This window comes from Puma concolor, chromosome C1 (assembly GCF_028749965.1).
Source record: "Puma concolor isolate L17-30 chromosome C1, mPumCon1.1.hap2, whole genome shotgun sequence".
Taxonomy (NCBI): Eukaryota; Metazoa; Chordata; class Mammalia; order Carnivora; family Felidae; genus Puma; species Puma concolor.
Window position 1 is genome coordinate 45806795 of NC_141674.1, and position 27676 is coordinate 45834470.

The 27676-nt window shown below is 48.9% G+C and overlaps 1 long non-coding RNA gene across 1 annotated transcript in view; it reads right to left on the bottom strand.

Annotated features, from left to right (window-relative positions):
* LOC147578042 (uncharacterized) overlaps positions 1-27362 on the bottom strand; it is an 80998-nt gene extending 53636 nt beyond the window's left edge. Inside the window, exons 1-2 of the long non-coding RNA XR_015254180.1 lie at positions 27108-27362; positions 26746-26795 (exon numbers count right to left, since the gene is read on the bottom strand). This is a non-coding gene — a long non-coding RNA (uncharacterized LOC147578042). The remainder of the gene's footprint in view (positions 1-26745; positions 26796-27107) is intronic.
* Between the last annotated feature and the right edge of the window lie 314 nt (positions 27363-27676).

Consider the following 27676-nt stretch of genomic DNA (forward strand, 5'->3'; position numbering starts at 1 on the left):
GTGTCCTAGGCTGGCACCACCTCTGACTCAAAAGAGGCTGTGTGTCCCTCAAGGCCCGGGCTATGTGCGCAAGTTTTCAGAAAGCTTTGTTTCTTGTCGAGAGCTAAACTGATGTTTTTCCTGGAATGGGTTTTGGAAGGAAGCATGATTGCTGATTAAATATGAAGTGGTTTGAAACCTCAGGGTCTCTCTGAATAACGTAATGTGTACTCCTGATGACCAGGAAGGGGTGCCAAGGGGCTGTCTCCTCAGAGTTATTTACATGTCCGGGTCTCCAACACCCCCTTTGGAAGCTGCTGCAGTGACCCTCTTTGGGTTGGATGCCCCTGAAGGGATCCGTGTCCTGAAGTGGCCTGAGGGCTGGGAGGGAGGACTGCTGTCCCCAGAGCCATCATCTCTGCTGGCTGCACCCCCCACATCCACCCCCAACTCTTGTGCCTGCAGAGAGCTGGCTTCACTGCTCCGTGCCCAGGGGAGGAGGCAGACACATACAGACTCACAGTCTCCCACCATCTTAGCATGGGGCCAGGGGATCCTGGCCTGTGATGCTCTGGAAGGAATCCTGCAGGCAGGTGGAAAGAAAAATAAAAGTTTCGTCTGAAAGGGCATCCTAGGGGTGCCTGGGTGGCTCAGTCAGTTGAGTGTCCAACTTTGGTTCAGGTCATGATCTCACGGCTCATGAGTTCGAGCCACACATCAGGCTCTGTGCTGACAGCTCAGAGCCTGGAGCCTGCTTCGGATTCGGTGTCTCCTTCTCTCTCTGCCCCTCCCCTGCTCGTGCTGTGTCTCTCTCTCTCTGTCTCAAAAAAAAAAAAAAAAAAAAATAGATAAAAAAAATAATAATAATAAAATAAAAGGGCACCCTGTGCTACATCTATCATCTCTCTGAATTCTTCAAAGAACCCTCAACGTGATCATTCCTGTTGCCGTTTCATAGTTAAGAAAAGCCAAGACCCAGGAAAGTTAACACTTTTCCCAAGTTCTCAGAGGATTTGCCCCCAGGACTGTCTGATTCTAATGCCTCTGTTCGCTTCAGGAAGGAAAGGGCAGGTAGGAGGAAGGGGGGACTTATTTTCTGCCATGCACTGTGCAGGATGACTTCCTCTCCATTATCTACTTTATTCTTCCTACCATTCTTGTGAGAAAGGTGTAATTATGCTCATCTCACAGGTAAGAAGACTGAGGTTCAGAGGACTGGAGTGCTTGCCCAAGGGCACACATGCAGTGAAAAGAGCTAGGGGGCCCACCCGGGTGGCTCAGTCCATTACGCGGGACTCTTGGTTTCGGCTCAGGTCACGATCTCATGGTTTAGGAGTTCAAGCCCTGTGTCGGGCAGCATCTGCTTGAGAGTCTCTCTCTCTCTTTCTCTCAAAAAAAAAAAAAAAAAAGTTAGAACCGGGTGATAGTTGAGGCTGGTCCTCATTTCCCATCCCCTTACACTGCCTCACTGACAATGAGTCCCAACGTCTGAATCTCTTTCTAACCCTACCCCTAACTGGTGTGTGATCTGGGATCTGGGGTAAATCACTCGCCTCTCTCAACCTCAGTTTCCCCTTCTGAATCATAAAATGGCCGCGAGAGTCTCCTAGGTTTCTAAATCTGAAACAATGGAGGCCCATCAGAACAGTCTCTACGTGTGGAGAGACAACCTGGCTCCTGGTCGGGTTTTACGTAAATGTTGTTTAAGTAGCTGGCTCTTAGGCTGTCTTTCTGTAAGGAAAATATCTCAGAAGATACCCAAAAAGTTTTGTCGGTCACTAGGGAGAGGCTGGGGGCAGGCGGGGGGGGGGGGGGGGGGGGTTGTGGGGAGGAAGAGTGGGATGTAGGAGTGTTTGGGAGAAGAAGCTTCAAGAAATCCCTGGAAAGTCCCTGAAATAGCTCACGTAGCCACCACCTCGCTCAGCCACAGCAGGAAAAGTGTAGGTGACCCGGGGCTCGCGTGATGGGGTTCTGAGGATGTATCACGAGGCCATCACCCTCCATTTCGTCACCCCCAAATTCCATGCCCCTGACACGTGCAAGAGTCAGGGCTTGCAAACATCAGTCCTGGGACACCAGTTATAGGAGAGTCTGCAACAGACCAAGCTTGAGAAAGGAAAAAAACCTAATTTGTTGCAGACCAAATGAATACCAGACACATATTCAATAATAAAAGTAACAAATACTGCAGTATTTTTTACCTACTAATAAGAATAACAATAAATAGGAAACGAAAGACAAGTAAGAACAGTAATAACTGTGACCAACATTCCCAGAGCTCTTCCTTCGTACCTATGCCCCAGTCCCTCTTTGCATGCATTATGGTCACGAACCCTGACAACAACTTGCTAGAATATTTACTGTTACTATGCTCATGTCACCATTTCGGCCCCCTGAGGCTCAGAGAGGTTGAGTAACTTATACAAAATCAAACAGCAGGCAGCTGGCAGATTGGGAATCTGAACCTATGTCTGTGACCCGAATGCTCTGGTTACTCTCCATTAAACCATGAGGACTCCTGGAAGAATTCCAAGAATTTCCCCGTCTTTCCCCTTATTAACTGTGCCACCTTGGTCAAGGCACTGAATGTCTCAAAACGTCAGTTTCCTTATCTGTAAAATGGAGTTGTATGAGGACCAAGAACATTAGATCTGTTTGCGTACTTAGCCGGTCATTCCACAGCCACTTGTGGGGCTCCCCTGATCTATCAGGCACTGAGGTTCTGGGGTTTGGGAGGTGAATGTGAGTGTCCACCAACAAGGGCAAAAGACACCTGCACAACTAACCACAGGAAGCGTGCTAAGCGTTATTAGGAAACTGACTGTGCACCCAGTGACACCGATAAACGCTCAGGGTTCTTAGGAATACAGAATATTTATAGAATAAATTATTATTACTGCTGTTCACTGGGACATTAAAGGCCCTTCTGAGTCTCCCTTCCTGACTTCTCCCTTCAGATCCCACATTCCCCAGATGAACACTTTGACCAACAGAACATGTAAATGCAGCTGGCTTCAGAACTTGCAACACTATGGACTTTTTTTTTTTTTTAACCCTCCAGGAGCCGATAACTTGGAAAATCCCAGAGGTGACTCAGAGACTTTCAGGGAAAGCGACCAAAGCTGAAGCCACTAAAGCCCCTGGACCCTACCAACCCTACATCGTCCCCTCTCCCGGGGGCAGAACTGGCCGGAGCTGAATCCCACAGACCTTCCCACCGCCTGTGGCAGCTGAGGGAGGGCGCAGGCGCCCCGCGGGATCTGCTCATCCAGGCTCCACCTGCCGCTCAGTTCTGGGTCAATTGTGGGTCCCTGGGCAAGTCCCTCCAAGGTCAATGTCCTCTTCTACAAAGTGGAGATAGAATTTTTCTACCCTCTTTTCCTCATAAGGCTGCTGTAAAAACTCAACAGGAAAGTACAGTATTGTGCAATGACTTACCTGTAAGAAAGAATCCATTCATTCTCTATTTGTTGAGCATACGCTTTGTGTCACAAGCTGACCGCAATAATTTATTGGGTACTAATTCCATGTCTCAAATTAGTTAACAATTCTACACTACATTTCATATATTACATTTGTCAATACATATTTTTTTAAAGCTTAGTTTTACATATATTACCTAATTTAATTCTCATAGCAAGCCTGTAGGTATATATTTTCTGTATCCCTGCGTTGGGTTAGGCGACCTGCTTGGGTTACACAGACGTGGCCGGGGCATAAGGAGCTGGACTCTGAACCTGGGCAGGCTAGCTCCAGAGTCTGTGTTCCCAGCCTTTATAGTACTTCCCTCTCCCTGGGGGCAAGACACGGTTTCTGCTCTCAGGGGGTTCGTGGTCGGGTAGGAAAGAGAGACAAGTAAACAGACAATGACAGTATACAGTATGATACTGCTGTGATGGGGGACGTACAGGGGCTCGTTCTGATGGAGCCTGGGGGTATCAAGGAAGACTTCTCGGAAGAAACAGATATGGGGTAACAGAGCCAGAAAGCCCCGGGGTGAGAAGGAGGCTGGTGCATGTGATAACAGAGGGGGCCAGGGAAGAGATCAGTTGTGGGGGGGGGGGATCACACAGGACCTTGTAAGCCAGGGTCCCAGCAGGAGAGAGGAGGCACGCTCGCCTGCACGGTTTAAGAAAAGCTTAAGACAGGGACTTCACACAAAGTGTGAGCAGGGACTAGGAGACTGATAACAGATGTTGTAGGGGTCATGGGTTAGCAACCAGCAGCACCAGCAGCCTGAAGAGATAAGAGGCAAGAGGAGTATACAGGACTGTGGCAGGAGCTGCGGCCTGTGGTCCAGGGGCACAGTCCTCCATGGGAACCTGGCAGGAAGGAAGCAGGAGGTAAATGCTCTGACCACTCTCTCCTCCCCTCCCACCGCCTGGAGCTTCGGGGGTTGAACCCAACTGGAAACATGCATGCAAGCAGGCTCTGTTGGCACAGTCAGGACGGCTCGGGGTCTTGAGGCACAGGGCGGGGTGAAGAAGGGAAGATGGGAGACCGATAGGGGGGTAATCCGAAAACAGCCCTGCCATGGGATTTGTTATTCATCCTGGGGGCCACGGGGAGCCATTACTATACTAAGTGGAGTATCATTCTAGAAGACTGGATCACAGTGTGAAGGAGAAGGAAAGCAGCATGCGGGCTGGAGGCAGGAAGGCCAGTTAAGAGGCCACGGGCGGATGTCCCCGTGGGAGGGGCGTGGGCCTGGACCACAGCAGTGGTGTTTAGGGTAATGAGATTCTCACAGGTCATTAGGGAAGGCCCTCCCAAACCTCAGGAAACTGCATACCTTTCCTTTTCCTCTTCCTCTTCTCTTACACGCACCCCTTACATGCACCCTCACGGGCACTGAGCCACGTGCCCTGGTGCTGTCCCCAGCTGCATCCTCCGTTCCTCTGACTCAGATTCAGCTCACACTTGCCGGGCATCCCCGGGAGAGCCAACACTGTGTCGCTGTGTTGTTTCATTCATACCCTCCGCAGACCTGTGGTCCGGGCACTCTGCTTTCGTCGTACAGCTGAGCGCCGAGAGGGTCAGACAAATCCAGAGACTTGCCCAGGGCTCCCGTGGCAAGTAAGCGGCACAGCCAGGACTGGGAGCCAAGAGTGCCTGGCGCCCACCCCCCCCCCCCCGCCCCGGGGCCCTGACTATGCAGAGTAGCCCCCCTCCTCTTCCCTTCTTTTCTCTTGCCACCCCCCCTTTGCCCTGCCATGAGACCTCTGACTCTCACACTTTGCCCCCACCCCGGGATTTCCTCAGTGAGAGGCATCACTCCCCACGGGGTCCTCAACAGCCAGATCGGGATGTAAAGTCAACTTTCCACTGGCACAGGAAGCCCACGGCACCGTGGGGCCCCACAGTGGTCTCCGAAACGGAGGGCATCGCCCGCTGTGGGATGGGTGATGATCACAGTAACTCTTTATACCTACAGGCCACTTACTTTACTTTATGCCAGGCACTGTCTGAAACGGGAAACCCCACATGGTGCATACAGTGAATATTCCCATTGCACAGATGAGAAAACAGAGGCGCGGTTTAAACGAATTACCTAAGAACGCAAAGACTGTGGGCGGCAAGGCTGCATCAGAATTCGGGCAAGGTGGTTCCTGAGTCTGCTCACTTAATCTCCTCATATGTTTTTTGCCAGAGCTGGAAAGTCCCAAAGGACATCCAACATCACCCCTCATTTTGAAAATGAAGACCATGAGGCCCAGAGAGAGGGAGGGGGCTTGCTCCAGTCCGTGGGTCCGTGGCAGAGCCTGGACTAGCAGTCTCCCCCCGCCCCAGTTCCAGAGCCCCTCCTACCTCTGGCACTGCACCCCTTCTTAGCCTTCCATGGAACTAGTCTCTCCTGGCTGGAAACGGGCTGGGTTTCTCGCTAACAGCTCGATTATACTGGGGTGAGCACTCCACTCCAGGAAGCCGGTTTACGGGACATTAAAGTCTCTTGCTAATGACCTATGTTCCTCACATTCAAACTGGAGCCTGGCCAGACGCTCCAGGCAACCCCTTGCAGGAGTCACGAAGCTTTTGGCTGGGGAATAAGCGAAGTCACATATTTCCAGAGACAGGAAAACCCCTAGGGTCCCGTTGCTCAGCTCCTCCACAACCCACAAGGAGGTCGCTGTGCAGCCAGTGGAAGGCATTTTTTTTTTTTTGGCCTCCTGAGATTCTCCCGGAGGACACCTGGTTAGCCTGGGCTCCCATCACCCTCACCCCGGAACTGTTCTACAGATGAAAAACTGTCACGGGCTTTTGGATAGGGGATGTCTGTCCAAACCCCACCTTGAACCAACGGGGAAACTGAGGCCAGCAAGGAGACTGGGCCAGCTCCGAGCCACACGGTGGGCCAACAGCTGCCAGAGGCAGGCTGGAAACCTGACCTGTCCACTCGGAATCCTACTTTCCATCACACTGGCTCCTCCCAGCACTCTGCCCAGAGTAAATAATCCCTGAAAGTGTCTTAGGTTCTTCTTAAAACTTTAAACCATTGTAGATATCTCTGCAAAGACATATTTGTGGAAATAAAGAAAACAATCGTTCAGGGAATAACTTGTCTCCCTCATCGCTTACTTAATCTGTTTACTCAGCATTGCTGGGCCAGTTACCCAGCTGTCCCTTTCCTTCCCCGGGGGCTTGAAGGAGGTAAATTTAGGACATATCAATGAGCTCAACGAACTAATGTTTGTGAAGTGCTCCGCTTCACACAATGGTTTCGTGTTACATTTTCCAACGGCCTTGTGAGGTAAACACAAGCGTCTTGCAAGAGATGGTATGGCATGCTGTCTCCACCGGACACGAGAGTGAGGTAGACCGAGGGCTAGATCCCAGTCTCAACACACACGAGCCATGCGAGCTCAGGTCACTCATCTACCCTCTCTAAGCCTCTATTTTCCTCACTGATAAAACGGACATCGTACCCACCTCACAGATTTGTTGGGGAGACTGAATGAGGCAAGGCGCCCAGCACACGATAGCACTCAGAAGATGCTAGCAACGGTTATTCTTGCTTCCTCTGTGGCCAGGGGCCACATTACCAATAAGGCAGTCACCCCTGGGGTTTGATAACCCAATACAGGCAAAAACCACAGATGAGCGTCAGAAGGGCTGGATGGATTCCAGCTGACAAATCCATAGCGGGAGCTGGATATACTCAGGATTGGCACATCACCCTGGCTAATCTAGTCAGGGTGAAGCCGGGATTTGTGAGGGGGCTGCTGGGAAGATGCACTACTTTTTTCTGTTGGATGTGAACCCAGAGAACGCAGGCATGGAGGTGGTGGCTGCCATGCTGGCACTATGTGGAAAGTGGGAATGAAGCCAGCAGGGAGAAAAGAAGGCCCAGGAAGGGAAGAAAGGGTGTCCCCGATGACATCATCTTAGCAAGTTCTGCCCCAGGGCATTCAAAGGGCAGGAACCAATGCATCCTTTTTTGGGTGGGGGAGAATGTCTATCACTTACAAGTGAAAGAATCCTACAGATTCACCCACTGGCCCCCTTTGATGGATCTTTGATGGATCAAGAGAGCCACTGGCCCGCTGGGAGAGAAGAGTTGGGCGATACCACTGGAATGAGATACGCAGGGCACTTCAGAGAACTGTGGAGGAGTTCTACTTCTTAAACTGGAGAGCGAGTATGCAGGTGTTTTTAATGTTATTCTCTGTGCCTTGCACGGATGAAAAATCTCACCAAAAAAAATTTTTTTAATTCTACCTAAAGAAGTATACCTCACAACTTTTCTGGAGACAATCTGGCAACACGTTGTATTGTGTACTGTGTATTTGTGTAAACACAAATGTATTTATCCATTTTGAAATTACCAACTGAAGGTGCACAAACAAGTTAACCCTAAAATCCCTCTTCTTATCCTACGAAAACATTACCGTGGGCACAAAGATTTATGTTTCACACTGTTTATAATTTTCAAAAATTGAAAAGGCCTTACGAGATTGATCAATAAGGAACTGAGTAAATCCTTATGCGGGAATATTTAATCATGAGGAAGAATACAGTAGATTTTCCAATGTGCTAACAGGAAAAATATCTACAATATAAAGTTAAGCGGAAGGGGTGGGAGAGAACTAGGTGTCATTTAGAAACTGCATTCAGTATCAGGAGCAGATGACTTCATCATAGTGGCCTAAGCTCACAGGGGATTATTCTCCAATGTTAAAGAGAGCCTGAAGAAGGACGATCAGAAGTGGTGTGGCTGTTCCTTTAAGCTGTCAATGATTCAGACACTTTCTTGTGGCCTCCAACGTGTAGCTTCCATCCTCAGGGTCCCCTCATGGCCTAGGATGACTGCTGGAACTCTCCTTCACATCTGTTTTGTGCTAGGAGGAGACGGAAATAAGCTAAAAAGATGCACCTCCCACCTGACTTAGCCTCATTTAAGCAAACTTCTCGGTGTTGCACAGTCTGTCTGCTTATCTGCTATTGGTCAGAAGTTAGCCACATGCACACGCCTTGCTGGAATGGAGACTGGGAAAGGTAGTCTTTATTCCAGGTGGCAAAGTGCTCAGCTAAAAATCAAGATTCTGCACTAAGTGGGGCGTGTGTGTATGTGTGTGTGTCCACATGTGTGTAGACTGCAACATACATGTTTATGCGAACAGAGAATAAAGTCTGGAAGCGTATGCATATGACAAAACATTGTTATGTCTGGGAAGTCCAATTAGAAAGGATTCTTTCACTTGCTACTTCATATCATCCTGAATTAATAAAATTATTTTCAACCACCTTATATTACTTTTAGACTCAGAAAAAAAAAAAAAAAGCCATAAAGATTCCTCAATACTGGGGACAAAAGAGGTTAATCACGTTAAAATCCTATAATGTGAACTTCAGAGTGTGCTATGAAATTGGCAACAATATTTTATTTATGCCAGGGTTTGAATACACTCATCTACAGTCATGCAGTTAATAACCATTCTTAAAGCCTTTAGTGCGTAGTAAGCCTGAATAAGGCTGAACATTGTAGACGTGAAAATCTCTCTTCTGATCTAAAGAAGTTAGATCCTCCTGGTGGTGCTCTGATCATGAGTCAGTGAAGACTTCCTTTTACAAACATTTCATCTCCCCACGAGACTCATTCAGTGAACATTAACTGAGTGCCCACCACAGGCCAGGCAATTTATCAGGCCCTTTCAACCTTTTCTCACTTCATCCTTAACAAAAGCTCTGTCAGGCAGATACTACCGTCCCATTTTATAGATGAGAAAACCAAGCCTGAGAGAGCTGAAATAAGTCACTTGATCACATACAGCTCAACACTAGATCTATCTGACCTTGAAGTCCGTCCTTTTTCCATGCCAGCCCCTCCTCTGAAGGCCAGCGGATGATAAATGACAAGTAATCTTCACTGAGTTCCTTGTCTCGTACCTTAGGAGCCTCAGAGTCTGAGGCTTTCTAAAATTAGGTTGATGGCTTCCTTCTCTACCTCCGGCCAGTTTTAAATATAGGCTCTCCTATCCATCTTCCTTACTCACCAATGTTTCCTCTGCACTTCACAGACCATCAGACCAGCAGTATTTTTCCTATTGCCCTCTTAACTTCCTCTGGGAGTCTGACTTGTTACTCGTTTTGGACCCAGCGTCTTGCAAACTTGTTAATGGTCATCCTTACCTAACCGTCAGCTCTGACACAAGTCAAAAAGAGCCTCCATGTATTAGTCACCCCTTGGGGACAGGGCTCTCGGTGACGTGCCGCCCCTTCCACGTTAACTTGAGCAAATTTCCTGGAAGCAGTGGGTGCAGTGGACAGACCTTGGGCTTCGGGCCCAGAGAAGCTTGGGTGTGAATCTCAGCTGTTCGATATTTCTGAGTCTTAATTTACTTATTCCTAAAATGCAAGTAAGATAATACATCTTTTCCAGGCTGTATGGGGGGGGGGGGGGGGTGGGTAATGGAGATAAGTATTTTATCACCTGGCACCTGGGAATTGCTTAATAACTTTGGTTATTTCTTTTTTTTTTTTTTTTTTTTTAATTTTTTTTTTCAACGTTTATTTATTTTTGGGACAGAGAGAGACAGAGCATGAACGGGCGAGGGGCAGAGAGAGAGAGGGAGACACAGAATCGGAAACAGGCTCCAGGCTCTGAGCCATCAGCCCAGAGCCCGACGCGGGGCTCGAACTCACGGACCGCGAGATCGTGACCTGGCTGAAGTCGGACGCTTAACCGACTGCGCCACCCAGGCGCCCCAACTTTGGTTATTTCTCTACCTTTCAGTTTTCTTGATTGAAAATGCCCCAAATTCTCACTTTATAGCTAAAGCATACCAACACCGGTTGTAACTGTGCCAATAATTACATAGCACAATAGTCCAAAGCACAAGCTTTAGGATTGACTGCCTCAACCCGAATCTCAGCTCCGTCACCTGGTAGCAAGGTGACCTTGGGCACTGACTTAAATCACCCGAACCTGTTTCCTCAACTGCAAAATGAGTTGTCTGACCTTACCTACCTCGTGGGGTTAAATCACTTAGAATAGTGCCTCGCCCATTTGTAAGCACTCAGTTTATGTGAGCTATTACAGCTGCCGTGCACTGAGCTCCTGCTACATGCCAGCCTCTGCGTTCAAGTCTCATCTATGTGTTCTCATTTCCACTACGTCATGGGTCACACAATCCCCACCTTTAGGCCATGGGAACCAAGAGTCACGGCAGGAGGTTGACTTCACAGCTGGCAGGTGGCAGAGGCTGGGCTCAAGTCAGAGCTCTTTTCCACTTCACCCCAAGTTTATCTCCCTCTGACTTCCAGCTCATTCTCCAAGGAGCCCCCTTGGCTCCTTCGCAATTTCCTATCCTGATATCTCAGGGACATTTCCACATTAATCTTGGTTTCCTATGCTATTTATGTGCTGTTACCTCGCCCATGCTGTATCACCAGGGTTGATTAATCAGAAATCGTGTCTCCGTGGTTATGACCCTGAAGGAAATGTTTCAGAACCCCCGCCAACCCGTCCCTGATGTCAGCTCGTGAAGGACGGGCTGTTTATCAGAGGGCAGAGGGCAGCCTATTGTTGCGATATAAAGGACGCTGGTGGCAGCGTCTCCCACAAGACTCGGCCTCCGGGGCCTGCTGAGTAAGCGGGGGCCCATGTGGCCCTCTGTAAGCAGGATGGTGCTGGCCCAAAGTGCTGAAGCAGCTCCGCTGTGTGGTGGAGGGAGGCCTGCAGGAGCAGGGATGCGCACACAGAGACAGTCACACGCCTACCTCCCCACCAGCAGCAGTTAGGATCACGCAACACTCTGACTGTTTCTCCCATGCTGAGGAGGAGGCACACATACCTCTTGGGTGTCAGCTCTCACCAGTCCCTGCCTTGCCCCTGAAGCACCAAGAACCCCAAACAACCCAGAGCTCCCTACAGGCCGCCTCCCCACCAGCCCCCCGCCGAGCTGCTTCTTGCCTCTGTGCCTTCATCCATGCATTCCTTCATTTGACAAATATATTTTGACTACCTACTGTGTGCCTTTTGTGGGTTGAATTGCACCCACCCAAAATTCGTATCTTGAGGTCCTAGCCCCCAATATCTCAGGATATGATCTTATTTGGAAATAGGGTCATCGCAGATAGGATTCGTTAGGTTGAGGTCATGCGGAAACAGGGTGCACCCCTAATCTTATATGAATTGGGTCCTCACAAAAAGGGAAAATTTGGACACAGACGCACACACTCAGGGGTAAGGCCACATAGAGATGAAGGCAGAGAACAGGGTGAGATATTTACAAGAAAAGGAACACCAAAGACTGCCAGCAAACCACGAGAGGCTAGGAGGAAGACATGGAACTGATCCTTCCTCACGGGCCTCAGAAGGAACCAATCCCGCCTATGCCCTGATCTGGGACTACTGGCCTCCAGAAACACGAGGAAATACATTTCTGTCATTTGGGCCGCCCACTCTGTGGTCTCTTGTTATGGCAAACCGAGCAAACTAATCCAGCATCAGGCCGGAGGCAAGGGGGACGCCACACTGAACAAGACAGAGGAGGTCCCCACCCACATCACGCTTACATTCCCACAGGGAAGGCAGGCTGTAAATCCACAAAAATATATATAAGATGATTTCAGGTCATGATAAGTGATATTAAGGAAACTAAATCAAGGTAAAGGAATAGAGGGACCAAAGTACTCAGACCAAATGCCTGTGGGGAGGTGACATTTGAAGCCCGGAAGAAGTAAGACAGCATGCCATGAGAAGTTATGAGGAAAGGACATTCCATGCGGCCGAGGTGGTCCACCTCTCCTGTGCGCCCCAACTCTCACACCCGGCGGACTCATCCTCCAAGGCTCAGGTCAGATGCCATCTCCTCTGAAACAGACTTGGCTGACCTACAGACTAAGCTTAAACGTGCTTCCCTCTGGACTCCCAGGTCCCTCGAGTTCAGGGCTTTCCCCAAAGTCCCACACTGTTTTATAATTTGGGGGGGTAGAGTTTGTGTGCAAGCCTAGATAGTTTCTGTCCCATTACTCCAGACAAATACCAGAGACACGCCGCTCTGTTCCAAGACAGCAGGAAACACCTGCCCTTTAAAACAAAATAAACAAGAAGCAAAACAAAAAAAGGAGAAAACCATTATACAGACATAGCCCAAAAATCCATTTTTCCAGAGAACTGCACTTTAGTCTTCAAAGCCCCTTTCCCTGGAAGACCAGAGCTTTTCTGGAGGATCGAGCTGGAAGACAGCAGACTGACGATGAATCCGCCAAACAGAGCAGCCCCTTCCACAGGGAAACACGTGGAGGTGGAGAGGAATACGTGTGGGGGTGGACGGAGTTCCAGAAGCTTCTGCCTCACTGACATGGATGGGGGTTTGCCCAAATGGCCCAGTATTCCCAGCAGGAGATGGCAGAGAGCACAAGTCCCAGCGTGGCCGGCAGCCTATAGGCCAGCAAAGGTCACTCTCCTCAGTGTGAATATCGCTGTGACTTCCATCCTTGCTGCCCATGTTGCAAAACAGCCCTCTGTTCCGTCCTGGGCCTCTGTGCCCAGGTCAAGGGTATGGATTCCACCTGGAGAGGTCAAGGTCAGATCCCAGAGCCCCAGTCCCCATGTGAAAAAGAAAAAATCTTTCAAGCTTACAAAGCATTTTTGAGTAAAATACCTCAAAATTGGTCTAAAAACGAGGGCTCTTATCCCCCCAAGCTTACTTCCACTCCCGTGTTCTCAGGAAGCACCAATACTCACGTATCATTCAGCTAGAAAAGTAATTAAGCATCTTCGTTTTATCTCTGCATCATTCCCCTATTCAAAAGATGAACAACTTGAGAAATGTCTCCCGGTATCCCTTCCTCTCCATTCCCGGAACACCTGCACTCCTGCGAGCACCTTATCGCCTCGCTCATGACCTTCTAACTACAGCAGCAACCTTCCTCCCCCCCACCACACACACACACACACACACACACACACACACACACACACACTTGCAACCTACCCTCCCTGTTGGTGCCATCTTCCCACACAGTTACCCTGATCAGGTCAGTTCTCTGCTCCTACTGCTGAATCCCGATTTCCCTAGGGATACATCCAAACTCTTTATCAGGAACCACAAGGTCCCTTTTCCTGGGACACCTCCCTTCCCTCACCCTGCCCCTACCTAACTCCTTCTCATTCTTTGTGGCACAGCACAGGTATCATCCCCGTGAGGAAGCCTTGCCAGGCCTCCCTCACCCTGCCCCAGCACACCTGGCAAGGGTAGGTACTTTTCCAGCACCTTTTAGGACCCGAGTAAGTCATCTTGCCACGGCCCTTTGTTGTGACATGGTGCACCCAGAGTGACAGCCAGCCATTCATGTGCGATTCCTCTCATTTGACTGTGAACTCCTCAAGGGCCAGAGCTGTGTTCTACTCGTGTCTACACCACCAGCTGCTAGTCACAGCCTTGGCAGAAAGTAAGAACTGAGTAAGGGTCGAATGAAGGAAAGAATTTTAATGGACTTGATGTAACTCGAGTGGAAATGAGGAGTCTAGGGTAATTCCAAGTTCAAGAGGCTGGATAGTGATGACTTTTATAAGCATAGGAAATACAGGATGAGTGAAGGTTTAGGGAGCAGATAGCCACCTGCATCAGGAAGAGACTTCACTAGGCAGTTGGGTCTATGTACGCTTCTAGAGTTCAGGGAAAGCTCTCGCCCGAATCAGAGATATCATTTGGGGGAATCAATGCAGTGGGAAAATTCCCCAGAGGGTGGTCTAGAGTGAGAAAAATAGTGGAGGAAACCTTGAAAGAACACTGACATTAAAAGGTGGGCAGAGAAAGACAACCCCATGCAAATGACAGAGGGGGACCGGCCAGAGAGGTAAAAGCTGCTCCACCAGAGAATGATGTCAACCAAATCAAGTGAAGAGTGCATTTCCAGAAGCGTGACAGGGTTTCCAAATGCAGCAGTAGCGACCACACTTTTTCAACTATGGGCAAGGCCCTTTATAATGCAGTCTTTGCCTAGACTTCCCACCTCACCCCCTCGCACTGCAGATCCCAGCCTGTCTGCATGGTTTAGGATTCCCGAATATGCTATGCCATTTCACCCTCTCATACCTTTGCTCAGTCATTCCCTCTGCCTGTAAGGTCCACATCCACCCACTCTGAAATTGTCATCAATCAAATGCCACCTTGAGCTTTTCCTCCTGCAAAGCTCTCCTAGCCTGTGCCCTCACAGGAGAGGGAGGTGACTGCTCCCTCTTGGTAAGCCTCCACTCTTCTGTGAACTTGGCTCTTATATATGACCTGTAATACTATATTTTTCTTTCCATGCTTGAGTTGTCTAGGGGCACGGGCTGTCTTATTTATTTCTATATATTTTTATAATGCCAAGACCAGACACAGTCTGGCATAAAGTCTGAAGTCCATATATTTTATTGAATGAGAAAGAAAGAAGGACTCTGCATGTCAACATCACTCAGAGAACAAACCAACAGACATGCAAGAATCAAAATCTGGTTAAATGATCTCCTTGGTTGGGATTCGGTTAACAGGTTTTCCTGAGAATGCCTGGGTTAAATGTTACATAGGATGCATTAAGTGAGTTTTGCCCTGGCCTATGGAAGCTCCCGAGCAAGGCTGCAAATGAACTAATCTGGGTGGGAGGGAGCACCTTTGAGGGATCACAGAGAAACATCCGTTTGTGTTGAAGCTGCCAAACTGCCTTTCCCTTGCCCCCAGCGCACCAAGGGTGTCTCATAAATGTTAAATAATCATAATGACCACGCTCAAGGGGTGTCAGTGCTCATAAAATCTAGCTTTTATGGATGATTCCGAGTCTCCTGGTGGGTGGTTAGAAATTGAGCAGGCCTCATGGCCAGAGGTCTCCATACAGGCTGCATCTGAGAGACCTATAAGCTTGGGTGGCAGGAAGGGGATCCAATCACAAGCTAGGACGCCCAACCATTGATTGATTGAGGAAGGCCACCCACACTGAGCCTTCTGGAATCCATTGGTGAGTCATGGGCCAAAGGATTATGTCTTCAATATGGGCCATCGGGCCTGATATCGAGGCATTTCCTGCTTACAGCTTAGGGGAGCTATCCTTAATGAGGGTGATGACCTGTGAGTCCAAGAAATAAGCAGCTGAGAGGAAAACCCTGGTCTCCTTTACCCCTCATGGCGGGCGCATGGCTTCCTAAGCCTTTTCTGATGGTATAATCTCCAGCAAACCTCAGTTTACATTCATTCGTTCATTCATTCCATCATTATTCAGCTGTTGTATTCATTCTTTCCACAGACATTAATTAAGTACCTGGGCTAGATGTTAGAAGTACCGAGATAAATAAGACACGGTTCCCACCCTTGTTGGGTCAACTGTAGGAAAATGAGTAAAACACCAATTTTTATGTAATGGGTTAAGTACATATAGCCATAGAGGCACGTACAAAGGGCAGCACAGCAACCTGTACTGCTGTAGAGGATGAACAGAGTTCTACCAGGCAGGTAAAAGGGAAGAAGAGAGGGGGCTAGGTATCCAGGGGGGTTGAGAAGGCACTGTAAACAATTAGATGCACAAAGTGAGGGTGGCACCAAAATAGGGGTCACGACCAGGACCTCCACCTTGCATAGTTCAAGGAGCTACTACTCACATCAGCATCTATAGTCATATAGTGCACAGTCAACCCCCACACCCGCCCCACCCCTAATCGGGGTTCAGTTCTTGGCTCTGCTTCTAACTAGCTGTATGACGCTCTTGGACAATGCTTTTCCCATTTCTCAGTCTCTTCAAGTGTGGAAGAAAGAAGCTGCACCAGCTAGCTTCCAAATCTCTTCTTCCCTCTAGAGTCCCCTAGGAATCTAGGGGTCTAACTGGAGCTGGAACGACATGGGGTTATTAAAGCTTGTCATTCAGGACCAAATTAGGTATTGTCCTTGGAAATGAAACTCTACTCTTCGCCAAATCTTGATTCGCACAAAGGTTGATTAAACACTGACGCACTAAAATGTAAATTAAGGATCACTTAACCCAAGTGGTTCCTTTTTGAAAAGGTGAGACTGAGGCCCAGAGACAACAAATGGTTCACTCAGAGGTAAACAGCCAAGTGGATTAGGACCAAGACCAAGGTCGGGACAAAAGTGTTGTGTGTGCCAAGCCAAGTAGTTACCAAGCTGGACCCTGACTCCCTCCAATGCTTTGTAATGGCAGAGCACCCCGTTGACCAAACCTACAGATCTAGGACGGGAGCACAATTCCAACTGATATGCCATTAAGACCTAAGACTTCCAAACCCATTTCCTCGGAAGTAAATTGAGTCTACGTATATAGTCAAGTTACTTTAGACATGGCCAAAACATTTTAAACACCATCCATCCTGACAGCCAAATGAGAACCCAAGTGTGATCCTAGCTCCTCCCTCTCTCTATTGTCTCTTGCCAGGGGGCGCCTGGGTGGCAGTCAGTTAAGCGTCCGACTTCGGCTCAGGTCATGATCTCCCATGAGTTCGAGCCCCGTGTCGGGCTCCGTGCTGACAGCTCAGAGCCTGGAGCCTGTTTCAGATTCTGTGTCTCCCTCTCTCTGACCCTCCCCCGTTCATGCTCTGTCTCTGTCTCAAAAATAAATAAACATTAAAAAAAAAAATTTATTGTCTCTTGCCAGATCCTAAATACGTGCCTCTCCCTGTCCCACCACTGACCTGGTTCAGAGCCAGGCTATTGCGTTAGCTGGCTGACTAGTCTCCCGCCCTCCCATGCATCTTCCTCCGTGTAGCTACCAGGACGGTGTTGACTCTCCCCTGCTCTGAGCAAGCTGGGGGCACTCCCACATCTGCCAGATAAAACCCAACCTCTGCAGCATGGCACGCCACACCTTTTGCAATTCCCCCCACCTGCCTGGCATTGTTGGTCTCTGCCTTCATACTCCTCAAGGGTGCACCGGTATTGCTCATGGGTCTGCAGTCATGCCGAGCTCTCTCGGCTCTCTGTGCCTCTCCTCAGACTGTTTCCTATGCCTGGAAGGCTTCCCCCGCCTCAAATCCATCTCCTTGTGCATCCCTCGTATACTAGTCTGCTCGGGGTGCAAAATACCACAGGCTGAGTGGTGCAAACAACAGAAGTTTATTTCCTCACAGTTCTGAAGGCTAAAATGCATGACCAAGATGCAGGAAGATTCAGTTTCTGATGAGAGCTCTCTTGCTGCTTAGGGACAGTCGCCTTCTCTCATGACCTCATGTGGTCTTTCCTGTGTGTGTGCATGGGAACAGAGCTTCCTGGTATCTTTGCCTCTTCTTACAAGGACACCAATCCTATTGGACCAGGCACCCACCTTCATAACCTCATTTAACATAATAACCTCCCTAAAGGTCATACCTGCAAATACAGTCATATTCAGGGTTAGGACTTCAATATATGAACTTAGGGGAGGGGGACAAACTTCAGTCCATGGCACCTCCATTTAGAGGTCTTATCTCTACGAACTGGGATGATTTATTTTCATATCTGTCTCCTCCACTGGTTTTGAGTTCCTGTGGAAAGTTAAAATGGTCTCTGAATCCTATGTCAGTGATGACTGGTCTAGGTTTTGCGAGGTCCTCATTAAGAAAAGGATGAAAAATTAGATATGAAGTGAATTTAGAAAGGGCCCGTACAAGTGACGGACCCTGGAGTTAAGCTTTACAGCTTCAGAGTACATCCGCCTCTGGGCTCATAGTAAGAAGCCTCACTGGGTGCTAGAAAGACCACAGGCTGGGCTGCATTCCAACTTCTCCTTTCTTTTTGGGCAGGTGAGTTCACTGTCTGCACTTCAGTATTTCTGCACACCTGCAGGTGAGGGCATTTTGAAAATGTAATGACATAACTCGAAAAAGATGTTACATATTTGTTTACGTGCCTACTGTCTGTGTTTCTAACTACAGTGTGTACTCCACGAAGAAGGGGACCTGCCCTGGTCACTGCTGAATCCCAGTGTTCCATGATGGTGCCGGAAAGGACGAGATGCTCAAGAAACATGTGTTGATTGAAAGAATGTAGTCCTTGGTAGTACCTGAAAGATTGGTGTCTGGTATCCATCTGTAAGTAAGTTTTCCCCATTGAAGCTCTTGCTATTATTAATGAATCTTAGTTAAATGAATAAAGAAGAGTCAAAACACACCCACGTTCAGAAGACATAAAAATCACTGTAAGCTAGACTCTGGAGAGCATAATAATTCAAAATTTCTTATGGCCCTAAGTGTTTTTAAAGCTAGAATAATAAAATACCTGGAAGGAAGAAGGGAAGGAAAAAAGGGGAGGGAGAGGGGGAGAGAGAGAAGGGGAGAAAGAAAGTAAGGAGGAGGGGGAGAGGGAGACAGACAGAGAGACAGAGAGAGAGAGGCAAAAACAAAAGAACACAGAAAACTCTCCGGGCAGTGGGCGTAATCGAAATAGGAAAGCCCCGGAAATTTGACATGGTTTCTCTGGGGACTAAACATATTTATTCCTTGTGGAGTGGCCACCTCCGTACTCTCCAGGGAGCAGAGGGTGCTGGTAGGTGCTCTCCAGTGGGCTGCTTAAGGGGAGGCAGGGACCAGCCTCATCGGACAACCTGGAATAGTGCCAAGCTCCAGTCTCTTGCAGCTTGGAGCTGAAAAGCCAATCCTCCAACTTAGCTCTGAACTCTTCACCCCAATCAATTAAGAGAAATCCCATCAAAACCTCCAGATAAGTCTGCTTGGCCTGACCCTGATGATTCGAGAGACTCTGCTGCTCCTGGAAGAATCGGTTTTTAAATGGCTCACCCTGTCAGGTTGAGGAATTCAGGGAGAGGTAGACAATCCCAGCACTGTAGAGCTGAGAGGGACTTAGCACTCACAGAGTGCACATCTCGACAGGGTCACGTAGCTTCCTTAGTGTTGTTGGGAGAAATTTCTTAAAGTGGTCTGGCTTCCTACGCAGCCCATTTAATTCTCACACTTGACCGTGTCAGTAACTCTGACTCGTGGTTCAAGCATAAGAGCGTGGCCTCGGCTTCACAGACCTTGTTTCATTTCTCACTCTGCTTCCTGTGTACTGTGTGAGCTTCACCTTCCTGGGCCTCAATCCCACCCTCCACAGGGCAGATATTATCTCACATTCCTGTAGTCAAGATGGAGTCAGATAGCATTTACCTAAAGGCGGGCACTTTCAGTGGTGATTTCCCACCTTCTCTCTTGCTCCCTCTTCCCTCTACTCCTTTTCCCCCTCTGTTCCCAGCAGGTACTGTGATGAACGCAGAGTGCAGTACGGAGCCCTTGCTCAAAGGAAGCTCACCTCCATGGAGCTTCAAGCTTCCATGTGAAGGTGGGAAGACATGGCTTCTCCAGATCCATGCTCCCCCACAGACTTCTGGGACATCACATCCAGGCCGTGGACCAAGCTGCAGGAATACACAGATGTCCATTCCCTATCCTCAAGGAGCTCACAGAAAACTCTAGCTAAAGACAAGGAAGAGAAAAAACCCACAGTAAGCATGAAATTATATAGAGTCCAGAAGTCATGTAGAAGGGAAGGAAATGGCTGCATCAGGGTCCAACGATGACACGATTGGGGGGAAACCCGAGAACAACTGCAAAGTCCTCCTTGTCTGATTAAAAAAATAAACATGCAAAAAAAAAAAAAAAAAAGTACAAGGAATTAGAAGCTCACCAGTCAGGGCAAACTATTCCTGGGCACCGCATATTCTGAAGAGAATCTGGTGCGTACCAGCTACTACACTTATTCAGTCCTCTGGATCCTGTGATTATTAAGGCTGGTGGGAAAAAGTATACAATCAAAGGAGACTGAAAGAAAAAGAGAGAAAATGAAAGAAGAGCAGAAAAGAGGAAGGAAGAAAGGAAGGTAACTACCTTTGGTTTCACTTGTGTGTACTAAGTCCCCTACCAGGTCCCTGCACTTACTCCACTCCCTGACTGGAAAGAAAGAAGGCGGTGGGGGAGGAAGAAATCCTTGAGATGGATAATATCTCTCTGTAACTATGAGGAAAGTAAAGCCAGAAGATGAAACGCCTTGCCTAAGGCCACATAACCGTAAGCAGAGAACAGGGATTGAAAGTCAGCTATGCCTGGGGCGCCTGAGTGGCTCAGGTGATTAAGCTCAGGTCATGACCTCACGGTTTATGGGTTCGAGCCCCACATCAGGCTCTGTGCTGACAGCTCAGAGCCTGGAGCCTGCTTCGATTCTGTGTTTCCCTCTCTCTGCCCCTCCCCTGCTCGTGTTCTCTCTCTCTCTCTCTCTCAAAAGTGAATAAACATTTAAAAATAAAAAATAAAATAAAAAAGAAAGTCAGCTACACCTAACTCCAAAGCTCATGTTCCTTTCAGGGTATCCTGATCCCTGGGACAGACTCTACCATATTCTTCCCAAATGATGGCATAAATGGAAAGGGGTAGTCATGGGTGTAGGAATATGAAGAACAGAGACATGAGCCCTTCCACGTGCCCAAGGAATCCCACCACCCCTGTGACTGACTTCTCCCTTTGCTATTGAGTTAACCCTGGGCAAATTGCCTAACCTCGGTGCATCCTGGGTTGTCTTACGTGTAAAATGGATTCCCTAATATCTTCATCATCTGATAAAGGAGAATGGATTAGCTAAATTCTTTTTTTTATGTTTATTTATTTTGAAAGAGCACACGAGTTGGGGAGGCGCAGGGAGACAGAAAGAGAGAGTTAATCCCAAGAAGACTCTACACTCGGAGCAGAAGCCTGATTCAGGGCTCAAGCTCATGACCCTGGCATCATGACCCGAGCTGAAATCAAGAGTTGGTTAACTCAACTGACTGAGCCACACAGGCACCCCCAGATTAGCTAAACTCTTGAGATCCCTTAGAGTCTACTCACATCACAGAATTTCATACGTAGAAAGAACTGTAGAAATTAGCATTTCTCAAGCTTGAGGAATGGCTAAATCCTATGGCAGCTATCTCCATTTGGCCTCTTTATCTGTTCATGAACGAATTTTTAGTTGGTCACAAGAATGTCCAGCTAAAGAGATTTCTTGGCATCCCTTGAAGGTAGGGGTGACCACTTGACAAAACTATGGGCAGGGAACTATAAAAAGAAGTGATGTGTGCAACTTCTGCCCTTTAAAGGAAACAGTAGACTCTTGCCTTTCCTCCTTTCCTCCTTCCTATTGGATGGAATACAGACTCAATGGCAGGAACTGGGGCTGCCATCTTGGATCACAAGATGGAAGGCATGTGTGGAGAACTACACGGCAATATGATGGAAAAAGCTGAGGTCCTGATGCTTGAGAAGCCATCGTTCCCCTTGGGATGCCTATCTGGACTTTATATTTGAGAAAGAAATAAATTCCTATCTTGCTTATGTCTTCTAACAAATACATCCCATTTAAGGAAAAAAAATTCACAGATTCCCCAGTTTGGGAAACACACTGCACAGAAAGTGAAATGGGAGAAATTTTAGATGTTTTCAGGCTGCTGCCACAGTCATACATATAAATGCCAAGGGAGTGACTGAAATTTCATGTCTATCCATGAGAAAAAGGGGTGAGGGAGGGCCATCAAGATAATCTGGATTACGTTTATATGTAATGGCTAGAGCGTTGGATAATCATTTAATGTATACACAAAATTATAAAATTATCACAGGACTTTTTAATTGCCCTCACCCCTACCTTGAGCCCAGGGACCTGAGAAGCCAGTTTACAGGGAAAATGTTTGATTCGGTTGTTTCAAACTAAATTGCACTATACCTCCAGGGCAATGTCTAGGACTCAAAAGTCCTGAGAGGATGAATAGGACAAGTTGAAATCTAAAGCTAAAATCAGCAGAACCTCAGGCCACAACCCCATGGCTTTCATCTGGTTTATATATTGGGGTTCCATAGAAGAGTTCAAAGAGCTCTGCTGATCACATGTCACTAAGTGAAACCTTCTTGTTAATAGAGGAGGGACCTAATATCCAGAAAGAGGAAGTGATTTGCCCACAACCACACAATGAGGAAGAAGCCCAGTTCCCAGGCCTAAAAAGCAGCCTTTCACCTGAATCTGACCTACTGAGCAGACCATGCAGCTTCTAAGCTGGGGACATCCCAACAAGGCCTCCTGGAGTCCCTCAGCCCACTCTTACCCCAGAGATGGAGCTTCCCTTTTGTTCATAAGTTTTAAGTAACTCTCCATCTCCACAGCCAGAAGAGAAAGCAGCTTTGACCACAGCAGGTGCTCCCAGACTAAGGATGAGCTGGTGAATTCCCATACAGGCCCCAGAAAGTCACAGGCTGGCCAGCCTGCTCAGCTGACCCACAAAGAGATGGTTTCTCTCCTGGGCAGGATGGGCCATGACAATAGATAAGGGAAGGTGTCAAGGTGTCACATTGTGATCATGACCAAAGGTCACTTCTACCCAGAAAGTAGGATCAGGTAGGTGCCTAGTGTCAGGAACAGACCCCCAAATGCCTGGGCACTGGTGCTGGCCACAAAGATTAAGATTAAAAGTGTGTTGGGGCACCTGGGTGGCTCAGTCAGTTAAGTGTCCAACTCTAGATTTCAGCTCAGGTCATGATCTCACAGTTCGTGAGTTCGAGCCCCACATGGGGCTCTGCACTGATAGCACAGAGCCTACTTGGGATTCTCTCCCCCCCCCCCCCCCCGTCTCTGCCCCTCTCCCACTTGCACATGCTGTCTCCCTCTCTCAAAATAAATAAGTAAATAAATGTTTTTTAAAAAGAGTGTCTAGGGGTGCCTGGGTGGCCCAGTCGGTTGAGCGTCTGACTTCAGCTCAGGTCATGATCTCACGGTTCGTGGGTTCGAGCCCTGCATCAGGCTCTGTGCTGACCGCTGGCTCAGAGCCTGGAGCCCGCTTCAGATTCTGTGTCTCCTTCTCTCTCTGTCCCTCCCCCACTCATGCTTTGTCTCACTCTGTTTCTCAAAAATAAATAAATGTAAAAAATAAAAAAATAAATTTAAAAAAAAAAAAGTGTTTACTCAAAGGAATGATCCAGAAGTTCCCGGTTCTCAAAGGGCTTTTACACACATTATCTCATTACATACAATCCTAGAGGGAAGGACCCTTATGATACTATAACAGACACCAGAGGCCCAACAGGATCTCACTACAACACAAATTCCTCCAGGGCAGGGGACTGTGAAGACTTTGTTCACTACTATTTCCCTCATGTCTACAATACTGAACTTGGAGTGACGCCCACTGATTATTTACTTCATAAGTGAATAAACGGCTCTGCCAATCTTCCAACCTCGTCTCTTCAAGGCCCCCAGGACACCACACACTCTCCCTTCTGGTCACAGTGAACCACCTGCAGGTCCCCAAATGAAGGAAGCTCTTTCCCAAGCCTGCAGGTTTTACACATGCTTATTCCTTGGCCTGAAATGGACTCTTCCACCTATGTCTTCTGCTGGACCTCTACACCTTGGTCTTGACATTCAGGGCCGCAGTGTTCAGATCTGCAAGCTGTTCACAAAGCAGGAGTGACCAGTCCAGGGGGGCGGTGACTGGAGGCACCAAAGGGCTCCGCCTGCCAAGCGGTGCAATCTGATATGGGGATGCCCAGAAAAAAAAGGGGGGGGGGGGGAGCGGAGGTTGGCACCTTTTTCAAATTTTCATGAAGGTTCCACTACTAGGGTTGTTGTGGTCCTACTGCCATCAGCTCCTCCAGGGGCTCTGTTCCCATACCCCAGGGTAGTTTAGGATCCACTCACAATGTCTGGCCTTGTCGGTTTCCCCCTCGAGGTTGTGAGTGTGTCCACTATAGGGGCTGTCTTGTTAGGTGTCTCATCCACCAGGACTGTGCCAGGCCCACAGTAGTACAAGAAATGTTAGTGAATGACAAGGGAATTGCCTTTTCCACGGTCACAAAGCCAGTGAGCGGCAGAGCGGGCTCAAAACCCCCCCAGACCTCCTGTAATCGGGGGCAGAGCTGCCTTCCACAGTAGAAGCCCTCCTTCTAAATATCCCTTCTTGAAGCCAAGCCTTCAGAGACACTTTAGTTAGCAGTGAAGACAAGCCAGAGTGGCTAAATTAATTTTAAGAACTGCACGCACCTCATCCACTAGGTCAGTGAGGTCACTCATGAACAAAAATATTTGGGGGGGAGGGACTTCAGTTTTGCACCCCCAATTCATAACTCTATCTATTGGTCACTCTCCACCCAGATTTAAGAGATTCTAAGTTCCAGCAGGCCCCATGCCTACGGTGCCGGCTATCCTGACCAGGTTTTGCCCCCCTGATTCTCATCCTGCAAACCTAAACCAAAGTTGCTTTACCAAATGGCTTCTCTAAGGGGTCGCAGAGCCAAAAGCATCTCACACTTTGGTTTTCTGGGATGATGTGATCCAGATCCCCCGAAGGCATGCTGCACAGGAGAAAGCAAGGAGGAACACAGAAAATCACCACGTTGGCAGCCAGGAGATCCAGGTCCTTGTCTTGTTTGAGCAGGAAATTCATTATGGGAAAAGTGGTATTTGACCCCTTCTGGAGCCAGAAGTGGAGCTATTTTACCTGCTGAGGCCAAAATCCCCAAGGGCAGTGTCAGAAAGATGGGAGTCAGGAGAAGGAGGGCTGTGATCAATTCTCTATAAGGCGGGGTTACGCTAGACGGAGCAGAGAGAACCCAGGACTGGTCTCCAGGGCCGGTTCCACCACTTTTTCACTCTGCGACCTCGGGCACCGGACATCTCTGAGCCTCAGGTCTTCATCTGAATGTGGGGGTGAGACACATTTCTACTGTGAAAGGTTTTTTGTTTTTTGTTTCATCATGCCTTTCTTTCCTTATCTACTTTCCTTATCATGACAGATAACAGAGTAGTCAAGAGCCTGGGCTCTGGGCTGAGATTTGCACTGTGATCTTGGGTAAGTTCCTTCTGTCTCAATTTTCTCCTCTGTAAAATACTTGTAAAAATACTATATTTTGTCCAATACCTCATGGAGTTGTTATGAGGACTAAAAGAAATGCAAGTGTATAAAGTAACTTATTTAGTATGTGTTAAACAAGTGAACTACTCTTACAGAAGTCGGACCCTCAGTTATTAAGAAATCCAGAGAACACCTTAAAGGGTAGAGAACCTGTGTTCCAGGCCATTTTGTCATTCCTGTTCTGTGACCTCATCCTCTCTGGGCCTCTATTTATTTCCTCAGTAAAATAAAAGGGTGGGGGCTCCCTAAGAATCTTCTAGTCAGTCCATCCTGTGGGTACCGATACATGCCCCTTGGAACCTGTCTCAGCCATGGAACTCCCTACTCGTCTTCAGTGGCCAGGTTACATTTAACTTCGTCTGGGAATGCTTCCCTGTATCACACAGAAACAAGCCAACACACAAAAATGACCACTGGAATCTTCCCTTGCCTTGAGCATTCACCAGATACTTACTGATTCCCTAATCATCAGTTTCCCTCCTCTCCCCACCCTTGCAAAGCCCTTACCCCTGGAGGGCATGTCCCAGGTGGAGTATTACAAAGTGCCCAGGCTATTAAGGCAGATCTGGGCGAAGCCGAATTCTAGATGACACTGGGTACGTCACTTCAACCCTCTAAGCCTCGACTGCCTTATCTTAAAAAAGGCAGACTAGTATCTACATCATAGGGGTGTGAGGATTCCACGCAGGGACAGCCAGGAGCTGGAACACAAGTCACTAGAAAGGGCTGGAAGTCGCCTTTTTCTCCAGAAACGTCCCAGGCTGTGGCAGACAGCACGAAACACAGAGCTGGAGGACCGCACGCTGTGCTTTGTGCAGCTTGGAGATCCAAATCGTCCTGCCGCCTCCCCCACGGATAAACCACCGCCACAAAGAGTTAACGTTCAACCAACCACCCTACTGACCCCATTCTTTTCAAAACCAGACCTGGCTGGAAGCCCTGAGCTGCTCCCATTGGGCCCGTGCCTGCCCCGCCCTCCAGCGTCCCACCCGAGGCGGGGGCTGGGGAAAAGCACGCCAAACAAAACCCTGCTGCTGTGATCGGGGTCACCCCAAAGACGCTCCCAGGAAAGCGCGCCGCTGCCGCAGAATTCCGCACCCGCAGTCTAAACTGTGGGCCTGGGGATGAAAAGCAGGGAACTGGGTCCCAGCCGGCCTCACTCCCACCCCGGGACACTCGGGCCGGAGGCAGGGCTCCGGCGCCCACGACGCCCAGAAAGGCGCGCGACGAGCTCACCGCGGGGTCTCGGCGCCCGGCAGCCGGGGCAGGCCCCGCCCCCGCACTCAGGCCTCCAATCAGCGCCTCCTTCCGCCTCCAGCCGCCCGAGTGCATTGCCGGGGGCGGCGGGCGCGCGGGAAAGCTGGCGGAGACCCACCACCGGGCGCGGGCCTCGCGGCGGCCGGCGGAAAAGGCGCTAAGAAAAGCGCAACTCACCTTCTCCCGAAAGGCGGAGAGTAGTCCTCACGGGAAAATGACCGCAGAGGCTATTGCAAAAAGGAAAAAAAAAAAAAAAAAAAGAATTGGACAGTCACAAAGGCGCATATATATATATATATATATATATATATATATATATATATATGAATATTTTGAAAAGAAAAATCCATACCTCACCCCCACGGCTTTAACAATCCATCGCTCCCATCACCCATACCTATGTCCTCCCTCCGCAGCTCCAAGGCTAGCCTCCATCACCTTTACTCGGCCTCAACTCCTGTGCCCCATCCCCCACACCCGTCCCGGGCCGCACCTGGCAACCCCCAAGCTGGTTAAAGCCCACCCCCGGCCGCCCTCACCTGCGTCCCGCCCCGGGAACGCAGCACGGGAGCAAGCTGCCTTGCTGCCTGGTGTCGATAAATTCCTGCGAGGAACCTCAGGATTTCCCGAGTGGATTCTTCCCCGCTCCTCTAAAGGACATTGCACATCTACTCTCTTATCAGCCCAGCACCTTCGCTCTCCTCACAGCGGCTCGTTTGGCCGGGATATTACTGCGGAGGTAGGTGCAATCGGGCCAGAAAGGACACTTTTCACCTAGTTCCCCCACCCCCTCGTCTAAGGCAGCCAGACTTCTGCCCGCCCCCGCGCCTGGGGGTCTGCGGGTTCGCCCAGGCCCTTAGGCCTTGCTTTCGCCGGTACTCTGTGCGCATGCCCTTCCCTTCTCCCCACCCCCCATCCCCACCATCATTTGCCCCTTGCTTCCAAATCCTTGCCCTCGGCTCTCGAGTTTTCACCTATCTTCAAAAACAAAAGCAAACCAAAGCCGAGCCAAAAACCAAAAATCTCTCTTGGTACCCTAATTTCCTCCGGCTACCTACCCGTTTGCCCCCTTTACAGAGCGACTCATCAAGAACCCTTAATGCCAGTG